An 11320-nucleotide genomic window follows, 5' to 3' on the forward strand; every position below is an offset into this window, starting at 1 on the left:
CTATGGCAGTCATGGTTTTTCACATTCAAATGGTCCCATTCCACCGTCTTTGGGTCTGTTAATAGCTAGAGGAGCCTCAGATGGAAGGAGCTGCCTTGTAAAATGTTGCTTTCTCAGCACCTGGCAGGGAAGCCTGTGAGGATGAGGTAGGAAACCAAATAAGATGACCTCCAGGTCCCTTCCAAGCCTGGGTCCATGTCCCAAGGTCAAAGGGATACTGGTCACACACTCTGAAACCACTAATAGCTAGACCTTTCTTCTGCCTCATGGAAAAGAAGGTGCCCCCTTTCTGCTAGGCAGATGGTAGATCCTGGGAAACCTGGATGAGCAGCTGGGCAAGGGGTGAGCGGTGAGATAGGATGAGGATCAAAAAGACCCAGGAGGGTGTCCTGGTGCCATCTTAATTGAGCAGCTCTCTGAACTACTCTCAGCCTCAGTTTCCTCATGTGTGAAATGTACCTGTATCTGAGAAAGAAATAATAATTCTCCCCATTTTACAGATGAGGAATCTGAGGATCCTAGAGTTTAACTTGCTCAAGAATGCACTTTACAGAGTAGAGCTAGGATTTAAACAAAGGCTGTCTGGCTGAAGTTGGAGCACTTAATTACTAAGATTCCCTAGTGGGTTGGGGACATGTGGGATGAGCTGGGGAAGAGGAGAGCCTCTAACACGCCTGATGCGGATGCCCACTGTTAGATGTTTCCTGGTTTCCAAATTGTTAAACCCAAAGTAAGTGTGTTTTAGTGTGAAGGGAATGCATAGTGTGAGTGGGCAGGAAGAAAAAGGAACAGAGACTCAATGTGACTAGACTCACACTGTTTCTTTCTCGAGTTTACAGCCTCTGGCAGGCCCCAAGCTAGGGGTCCTAGGCGCCTGCTCCCCTAGATGGGGACATGGGCAGCCTTCTCTCTAGGATGCCAGAACCCCTTTCTCAGCAGCCAGGGCTGGGAGCGGGTGGAGAGTGTGCAGCGGTTGCGGTTTATGCTCCTCCAGAGCTTCAGAGCAAGATTTCCCCAAAAAGCCATATTAAATAAATAAAAGGAAATTCAGCAGATGGGAACATGAATCAATGAAAACTCCCATATGAGTGCAAAGATTTATGTCAAAAAACAAAACATCAACATCTGGGAGCTGCTGCGTTTCCTCTTGGCTGCTCGCTTGGAATGGATTCTCGGTGTCGCTTTCTGTCTCTAGCCGTGGGAGAGGACAGAGAGAAATAAAGAGTAAAGCTCATTTTTAAAAATAGTCATTTTTTAATCAGAAATGAACGCAGTTTTCCTCCTCAAGGCTGGAGGGAACGTGATCCAGGCGGCAGGGATGCGGCGCCCTGCCCGGGGATAGCGGGGAGAGAGAGCCCCCTGCCGGACGCCGAGGGGCGCCCTCCCTCTCCACCCAGGAGGCTCTGGGGGCCCTTTACCTCCGGATCTCAACAGCTGTCGCGGCAGCGGGAGCGCGCACACTCCGGCGCCCACCGCACTGCGGCCGCTCCGCGGCTCCGCGGTGCGGGCGCCCAAACTCGTCACGTGGGTGGAGACCCGGCCAGGGGCGATTCCGTTCTTGGCCGCACTGCCTGCAGTTCCGCCCGCCACTCGGGAGTGAGCCTCTGCGTGGGTTCCCCCAGTTCCGGGGATCTGAGACTAAGCGGTGAAAGAGAAACCTAGGTCTTGAGGAACTTGCAGCTCAGATCAAAGACAGCACTTAGCTTTTAGGCTGGGCCACACAAAGGTTAGGACGCAGGCTTTGGATGCTGATGTCTGGGTTCAAACCCAGCTCTGCCTCTGCCAACTGTTTGACCCTGAGCAAGTTCAGTTCCCTGAGCCAAGGTTTCATCATTGGTACAGAGAGAATAGCACCAGCCTCCTAGGTAAGTTGTGAAAAGTAAATGATGAAACACACGTAAAGTACTTAACACGGTGCACACACACCCAAAAAATGAATCAATGTTAGCTATTGTCATTAGGATAAAGACTTAAATTCTCATCATGGTCTGCAAGCCTCTGCATAACCCATGCACCTCCGCTGGGCTCCAGGGACATTAACCTTGTCTTCCACCCAGCAGCCTCTTTCCCTTCTGCCTCAGGACATTTGCACATGCCGTTTTCTCCGCCTGGAAAGCTCTTTCCCACCCTCCCCTTCAACCCAGCCTGCTCTTTCTTTGGGCCTCAGTTTACTTGTCGCATCACGCAGAAAACTCTGATTCTTCCGTTCCCCAAGTGTAGTCTCTGCTGTATGTTCTCACAGCACAGCGCTTTTCAACCTTTTTCATTTCATGGCACGCATAAACTAATTACTAAAATTCTGCGACACACCAAAAAGTATGTTTTATGCCGATCTGACTAAAAAACAAAATAGGTATAATTTTGATTCATTCATACCAGACATATACTGTTGTGTTGGCTGTTTTCACTTTTTTTATGTGACAATCTAAGGGAAAAGAGGTTAGTGTCCTTGACTAAATAGTCAGGAGTTGCAGATTTTAAAAATTCTTGTGGCATACCAGTGTGCCACAGCACACCAGTTGAAAACTGCTGTCATCGTAGCCTGGGCTTCTCCTTGCTAACAATGCTCCTAATTGAAATGTATCACCAGTGTTGTTTTGTGTTTAATGTCCATCAACCCTTGGACAGTTTATGCCATGAAGCCAGGAGCCCATCTGATTGCGTTCCCCATGGTATCCCCAAGCCCAGGGCAGTGACCGGCCTAGACCCTCTATTTGTGTGAATGACCCAGAGTGCATAGTGGGACCCTGAGACCAGAGGGAATCCCAAGTCTTTGATATGGTTTCATGAGCTCCTTCCAACAGTAAACATGTATTTATTAAGCTCATCTATGTGCCAGGCCCTGTGTTGGGCTCCAAGTGCACAGAGCCATATAATTCTATCTTTGACTTGATGGAGCTTATAGTCCAAGGGCAGAGACAGACACACAGACAGAGGACTAACCCAGATGGGGTGTAGACAGCATGCTGTCGGGGTGTGTGGGGGGAATGGAGATGGTTGTTCCTGCAAGGACGGGGCCTCGGCTCTCCCTCATGCCTTACCTGCATTATCGTACTAAAACTCACCACGATTAGATAGACCTATTACCGTGTCCATCGCACAGAGGAGGCATACAGAGGTTAAACAACTTGTGAAGGGTCATAAAGACAGTAATGGCAGAAGTGACATTCGAACAGGGGCATATTCTGCTTCAGAGCCAGAGATCTTAGCTACCTGGCCACGCGGCCTCTTAGCAAACAGCTATGAGGTTACCCTCCCTGTCCACAACACCCCCCACCCTGCACTGGGTGAGAGTGGGGCGCTGCCCCTTCCCACATCCCTGCCAGTAGGAATGCTGCCACCCAGAAGCGGAGAGGGAGGTGGCAGCCAGGGCTTCGGGGCAGGTGAAAGCTTCTCCCCACATTGGGCTTAATGAGGAATGTTCACAGGGCGGCACAGGGGACCTGCAACAGCTCAGCTAAAAACAGGAGCGCCTCTGGCTTCCGTGCTGCCAGATCCCCAGCGCTGGAGGGAGGCCCCAGCCTAAGTCAGCTCAGCGCCCTGAGGGTGCTGCTCTCACTTTTTACACCCACCTCAAAGCTCTACTGATCCTGCTACATCTCCTCTCACCACCCCCGGGGCTTTTTTTTTAAAAAGGTTGGATTCACATCCTTCATTTGTTCTCTAAATGGCAGCCAAACCTGCTCTCCCGGATTCCAGCGGAGGGTTTGGAGGCTTACAGAGAAACTGCTCTTCTGAATCTTCACTGAGGCCTGGCTGAAGTTGGGTGGGGGGGTGGGGGGGTGGGGGGGTGGGGCGGTTCCTTCAAGGATTCTTTTTCAGGTCATTCCACCCTCCAACTCTCAGAAAGCTGCATCTTCCAGCAGCACCTGGAGAATTCTGACAGGTGGGTCTCAGGTCAGAGCAGGACAACTAATAGAAAAGTATAGCAGGTGACCTAAGGCTAGAACTCAAAAAAGAGAACAAGGGTAAGGCTAAAAATTGTCGCCGTTTATCAAGTCTTTTCTGCGTGCCAAGTACTGTGCTAACTAAGCACTTTACATGTGTTTGCTCTGGGAATCCTCACATCAACCCCATCAGGAAGGAACCAGTATTATCCCCATTACATGGATGAGGGATCGAGGCTCAAAAAATTCAACTTTCCCAGGTTCACACAACTAGAAATTGGTGGGAGAGTCAAACCCAGGCCATAAGGACTCCGAAGTCCAAGCTCTTAACCACGGTACTCTCGTTTAGGGGTCAACAACACAGGCGGTAGTTCGAGAACAGAACAATGCACAGAGAACTGAAATGTGGGCAACACTCACACTCGGGGTCAGGAGGCGGAAGAAGCAATCATAACAGAACAGAAAGAGTTCATCTGCCACTAGACAGAGCCAAACACTACACACCGGAATTGCAGTGGAGAAAAATTGGCTATTTTATTGATGGATGGTGCCATCCAGGAGAATGGGAAGCTAATGCTCAAAAGCCTGAATTCCCTGATGGCATGCACATTACCTATTGTATAGGGCAGAATCACAAGATCCTGTGGGTTAAGGATTTGGTGTCATGCTGGGAGCTCATTGGCCAGAGGCGAGGTACAGGTAATGAATCATTTCTTCAGGTTTTGAGGACAGGTTCTGGTCTGTTCTAGTTTCATGGGAAAGTAGCCATGGGTCACTCCACATTAGGGCTGAGGAACTGAAACAGAACTTAGGTCACGACGACGTCATCTTTAACCTGCCAGAGTTCCCACCCACCAGAACATTGTCCAGGCTACTGTCTTCTGCTGCCTTGGGGCTTGCTGATTATCCAGGGGGAAGTCTAGATCACTGAGGGATATAGATTATAGATATAGATATACATATACATATATGGAGAGAGAAAGAGAGGGAGATGATTTCTAGAGCTAGGATTTAAAACTAAATTTCATTAATGTCATAAGGACCCTTGGATTCACAATGACAGAAACAGAACAGTTACGGGGTAAACATGGGTGACATCATGGAGAGGGGACAGATTTAGGGGCCTGTTGGAAAGAAAAGATGGCGATTTTTATAGGACCTGGTGACTAACTGGGTGTGGGAGTGTCTGACACCTTTGGGGTGTCTGTGCAGATCTCAAGAAACCCAGAAGGAAAGCTAGAGAGAGGACTCACTTCACTGGCTCCCGAGTCTTCAGTTCTGGTCTTTCCTGGGTTCCAGCCGCATTCTGCATCTGGGGTCCATTAGATGTCCCCCCACTCCTCTGTATACTGATAAAACTTTTCTAAAGAGTTAGCTTCACCCTGGCTGGCGTAGCTCAGTAGATTGAGCGTGGGCTGCGAATCAAAGCATCGCAGGTTCAATTCCCAGTGAGGGCACATGCCTGGGTTGCAGGCCACGGCCCCCAGCAACTGCACATTGATGTTTCTCTCTCTCTTTCTTCCTCCCTTCCCTCTCTAAAAATAAATAAATAAAATCTTTAAAAAAATAAAAAAACGAGTCAGCTTCAGTGAGTTTCTAATATTTGCAATGAGAGTCAACACTCATGTGGGGAAGGGCAGAGAAGGGAGCTGAGCCAACCCTGAGTTCAAGGTTTCTCTCCTGAATAGCTTGGGGAAACAGCACAATTGACACAAATACTGAAGCACAATGGTGAGGCGGTTTGCCTGTGAGATTTAAGGACTGAACGGTCAGCTGAGTCAAGTGCTCTGCAGACTGCCTGAGCAAAGGCCCACTGGTGGTTAATGAGGTGGTCTTGATGACCCTAGTGACAGCTGTGTCAGAAGAACAGGGATGGCAGAGTGGAGACAAAGCTGAAAGTGACACGTAGTAAAGGGATGGGAGGCAGTATGTGTGTTACTTAAGAAAAGTGAAATAGAAAGAATGAAACAGGTTTGTAGCTGAAAAAGGCAGGAGGATCAAATGAAGGATGCCCCTCCCCACCCCGCCCAGGAAAGGAAAGGCCTGTGTATATTTCATAGATGGGAAGGGAAAAAAAAGAGTAGAGAGATGTATGCTTTGGATGAAGGTCATGATAATTAGACAAGATAAATAGACAAGGTTCTAGAAGAGACGGGAAGAGAATGGGACTGAGAGCAAAACAGAGTTTGGCCTTAGAACAAAGGGAAGAGCCAGTCCTCTGCAAATGAGTCTCTGTTCTTGTCATTTCCTCTACCTCATATTCACGCTTAATGTTTATTTACATAGAGTGCAACCACACGTCCACAGCTGTACTCACAGCTGCTCTCACGTTAGATCCCTCTTCACCGTCACCATTTATTGACCACGTGCCAGGCAGTTTATGTGTTCTCACGAGAAGGGTACAACTCTCATTCCCATCTTCCAGACAAGGACACGAAGGTGAAAGATGCGATTCCCTTGACTAGGTTTACCCAGCTGCTAAGTGGGAGAACTACGGTGGATGCCAGACAGTGCAGTTCTAGGACCTGTGCTCCTCTGTGCTGCGCCCGTAACTTCCCAGTTGAAAATGGTTGCCTCCAGGGAGCTGGACTAGAAAGTAGGCAGCCGCGTGAGGCAGGGGTCTGCTGTATTTTGTTGTAAGTCTTGTAGTACTATTTGACTTTTCACTAGCGTAGGTGCTCTCTTAACCAACCCTTACTTAACTGAGGGGTAAAATCCCCCAAGCCTGGCGTGCCCCTCCTCTCCTTAACTCCCAGCATGCTTAGGTATAAATCGTGTGACCACCTGACCAACCATACGTCCAGATCCTACTGGGTAGCAGGCTGTCTAGGACATATTCATTTTGACATTAAAAAACAAAACAACTTGTACAAAGGCGCTTCCACTTTTACAATAAAAAGTCTCACTAATAAAAAGTAAAAGGAACTGATACCAGTGCTGAGCTGATGACTCAGCCTTCTCAGGGATGAAGGTGAGGTCACTGGCTAGAAAGGACAAGGTGAAAATAGGGCTCGATTCCTTCAAACCATCACCCACTCAGCAGCCAATAATCTTTTCAGGATCCCTGCAGCCTGATCATACCCCTGCTTCCTTTCTTGATGTCCCATACCCTTAGGACAGAATCTAGACATCTCAGGGGGCTTACGAGGCATTATGACCTGGCCCTATTTACCTCTCTGGACTCAGGAGCTACCACTACCCTATACCACCCCCACTTCTTTGACAGCTGCTCTGATCTTAAATTTTACTCTTCACCCCCCTGGGAATTTGCACAGCTGTTTCCCCTGCTTGAATTGTGTTTTCCCTTCCTCTTCTTCATCTGGCTGGTTCCCAGTTCTCACCACTTAGGTTCATCAATTTAGATGTTGCTGCCTTCAGGAAGTCTTCCTAGGACTTCCACATCTAGGTGATGAGCCTCTCCTAGGTGTTTCCATAGCACCCTGTACTTTTCCCACTAAAGCACTTGCTAGTCTCCCAAGAACTCTTAACCACTATTCAAGCCCCTGTGTCTTCCCCACCCACACTGACTGTGGGCTGATCGTGTGAGTGAAACTCAGTGCAGGAGTGAAACTCTGTAGGTTCCAACTCTAAGCCTTAAGAAGCCTGGCTACTTCCCCTTTTGTACTTTTAGAAGCTCTGAAGTTCAGCTCCCCAGCTGGAGAGGCCATGTGAAGCACGGCAGAGAGGCTCAGCCTTTCTAGTGTCCCGGTTGAGCCTTCATATGACTCCAGCCCCAGCTGCCATCTGACAGCAATCTCATGAGAGACCCCAAGTGAGACTGGCAGAATTGCCCAGCTGAGTCCCGTCAATTCACAGAACTGTGAGAGATAATGATTGCATAAATCCACTAAATTTTAGAGAGTCTGCTGTGCCACAATAAGTAACAAAAACACCATTCTGTATTTTAGTTGTCTACTGAGTTTGCCCTGCTAGACTATTTTCTCTGATGGCAGGGACCACACTAATTAAGAAAAAATTATTACATACCTAGGCCCTGGCTGGTGTGGCTCAGTGGATTGAATGCTGGCCTGTGAATGAAAAGGTTGCAGGTTTGATTCCCTAGTCAGGGCACCTGCCTGGGTTGCGGGCTGGGTCCCCAGGTTGGGGGTGTGTAAGAGGCAACAGATCGATGTATTTCTCACACAATGATGTTTACATTTACCTCCCTCTCTTCCCCATCTCTAACAAAGTAAATAAATACAATCTTTTAAAAAATTGTTATATACTCAGGACATTCTCCAGCACAAGATAAGCTCTCAGACGTCAGATTAGTGCAAATTAAGAGTGTCTACAAAAACAAAGGCAAAAGCTGTGCTCAATATGTGATCTAGGTGTCACTGAGGACTCTAGCTGCCCTTGCGTCTATGCTGACACTTGTGGTTTGTTAGTGTTCTCAGGCTTCTAGGGACAAGGATGTCATCAGGACATTTTACATGTGGGAACAGACACCTTATCTTCAAAAATTTTCAACTAGCTTCAGACCCGGGGGGCCCTCTGTGGTTGTAGGTGGAATGAATGTACTTCTGCTAGAACCAATAAATCCCATGACCGGGGTCTATGCCTGTCACCACCGCAGCACAGTGTCCAGTCAAGTCAATGGGCGTTGTCTGAACATCTGTGGACAGACAGCTCACGTCAAGCCCAATGTGGGACGCAAATGGGAAAATGCCATCCCTGCCCTGAGGGAGAGAACTGGAGAGACTAGACTTACACAAATGAGATAATTAAATAACAGGACAACATATAATTACTGCTAAATTGTGTGGTAAGAAATTAAGTGCTTACAGAAATTGGGGAAAGCGGAGAGCAATGAGGGCTCCAACAGTTGGGGAACTGTCACGGAAGCACTGGATGCGGCTGAGCCGCAAGGGGTAAAATGAACTGCAGACAGGCTGGAACGAAGAAGCGCGCAGAGGTCCCAGGGGGGACAGCGCTGAACCAGTATGCTTATTTTACTTTGAGGCAGCAACACAAGGTGTGTGAAAAGTGGATGCCCCAAATCCCAAAGCAAGGATATTTCTGAATAGTTCCCTAATAGCCACACTTCTGGGCCTGTATTTATTGTTTCTTCTGCTTGCAATGCCTTTCTCCGTTCTCCACCTGGAAAACCCTTACTCACATTTAAAGGTCCAGCTCAAGTGCAACTACTTTTTTGACTCTGTATATGGAATCCCACAACCCAGCTCTCATGCTTCTACTGGAACGTATCTACTTCTTTTGCCTACTCACCTCTTCTACTACAATGAATAGCAACTTATACTTACTGGGTTCATATGGTGTGCCAGGAACTATGCTAAACATTTTGAAGATTTTATTTATTTTAGAGAGATGGGAAGGGAGGAAGACAGGGAGAGAAACATTGATGTTTGTGAGAGATACATTGATCAGTTGCCTCTCACACACCCCCAACTGGGGATCTGGTCTGCAACCCAGGCATGTGCCCTGACCAGGAACCAAACCTGTCCTGTTTCAGTTTGCAGGCTGACACTCAATCTACTGAGCCATAGCAGCCAGGGATAAACATTTTAAATGTACTGTTTTATTTAAGCTTCACAACTATTTTATAGATGAAAAACTCAAGGCTTCACATGGTTAAATACACTGCCCAAGAACACACAGCTGGGAGCTAAGAAAGCTGGGATGCAACGTAACTCCAGAGGCCACTCTGAAAACACTGGACCACATGTTTCTGGAGGCCACAAATGCTCTTTACTCTGTCTGCTCAGATTCTAGGATGGTGGCTGACATATGGCTCAAAAATTGAACAAATTAATACATCTGTCTGGTTGTATTAACTGTCTGTGTCTAAAAGTAGTACTCCCCAACACTCATTTACCCTGGATGGAGATTTTTACCTACCCAGAAGTCAGTACCTGGGGGAAAGGAGGAAATCTAAAAAACTTATATTTGAACTTGAACTCCTTTATTTCAAGTGCAGTGAAAGAGGAATCGTTCTATTCCCAGCAACGACATTAGCTGGGTCTGAAGATGAGGGCTCTGATTAACAGGTATGTGTGTACAGGGATAGGTCAGGGGAAAGGTGTTCGCCTCTTAGGTATTTTAAAAGCAGAAACTTAGGTTGTTCTTATCAAAGGGTTACCAAAAGAGGCTGGGTGCAGAACAAGTCTGCCTGAGGCCGGCAGGTAGTGTGTGGGTTCAAGTCCACTTGATTCTGAGAGTACATTTACTAAAGCTGGGGACAGTGAAAAGAGGGAAGGGCCTAGGACAGAAAAAGCAACAGGATAAAGCCTAGGCGGGGCTACTTTGGCTGCCTAGATAAGTTATTGGGAAGAAGTGAGCCTAGACAGGACTGCTGTTAGCTCACTGGAGAGTCAGAGAAAAGGGGGCCTGGGAGACAGGTTCAGGGGGTTAGCCCCGGACAAGCTGCCACTGCCCACTGCTCCCTTGGTTGCAAGTTTTGTGGGTACCTTAGGGTTTAGGAAAAAGAAAATTCACTGAGAGGAAACTCAAGTGGGCGTGCCCCAAGGAGGGTGTGCTCTGGCTTCTTTAACTTGAGGTGTTTTATCTGCTTTCTAAAGGCAGGGATTTTAGGGGCAGCCTCAGGGGAGTATCTTAATACAATATTTATCAGCTTTTCCAGGTGTATCCTTTCAGGGTCATGGTCTGCACTGATTGGTCGGTCACCCAACTGCTTTTGCTGCTTTTCTGGGCCTGGAGATGTTATCTCCATGGAGGAAAGGTCAGAGCATCCCACAGACCAGCGATTTGAAAGGTCAGGGCATCTAAACCGCATGACCAATGATATGCCAGGGGAGGAAAGGCCACTCTGGCTCAGGTCCAACGCCAGTTTTGCTCGTTACTAGGCACCAGGGCTTCCCGCCCTGGTGACCTTCTGTAGCGGCTATAAATTGCTCTGCCAGTTTGTTCAGCTATCTGTCTCAGCTTTCCCATTCCACTTGCCAAGGAATTTTCCTAGCTTCTTACTATCCTCTCTCCAAACCAGTTAGGACCAGTCAAGATCACTCTATCTGACCCTCTCTTGACGCAGACTCAGACCCTGACAGTGGAGGGGGCTGGCCAGCCACTACGTGGCGAAGCAAAAACTGAGCCAGAGCTGGAACCTGATAATCAGTATCCTGCCTGCACAGTCCTTCACTGCCTACCCAGGCAGCCCAGGCCCACCTCTCTACGCAGAAGCCGGCCTACGGGATTCCTTCGTGGAACCCTAAGGCTCCTCTGCCCAATGGGTGTCGCCTCCTCCAGCATCGGAACCTGGGGAAGACTGGTCTCCCTTTCGCGTCTCCACTGTGTCTGCTAGGTCCTCTTGCGCCACCGAGGCCCCTCTAGCCCCGCCTCTCAGGCGGTTGCTTCGCCACCTGCGACCATCCCGCCTCCGTACAGTGTCCCCGCTATTTGCTTACGCCCTTGCCGCAGTTCACCTCCCACTAGCCCCAAACAAGCCTGCACCCCCA

The 11320-nt window shown here is 48.5% G+C and overlaps 1 long non-coding RNA gene across 1 annotated transcript; it reads right to left on the minus strand.

The window, feature by feature from the left end:
• Positions 1-1067: 1067 nt before the first annotated feature.
• LOC118498014 lies at positions 1068-11244 on the minus strand. The gene is made up of 2 exons (XR_004900536.1): positions 11031-11244; positions 1068-1632 (listed from the first exon to the last, which is right to left on the minus strand). It is a non-coding gene; the product is annotated as an uncharacterized LOC118498014 (long non-coding RNA).
• Between the last annotated feature and the right edge of the window lie 76 nt (positions 11245-11320).

Source organism: Phyllostomus discolor, chromosome 13 (genome assembly GCF_004126475.2).
Source record: "Phyllostomus discolor isolate MPI-MPIP mPhyDis1 chromosome 13, mPhyDis1.pri.v3, whole genome shotgun sequence".
NCBI classification, from domain to species: domain Eukaryota; kingdom Metazoa; phylum Chordata; class Mammalia; order Chiroptera; family Phyllostomidae; genus Phyllostomus; species Phyllostomus discolor.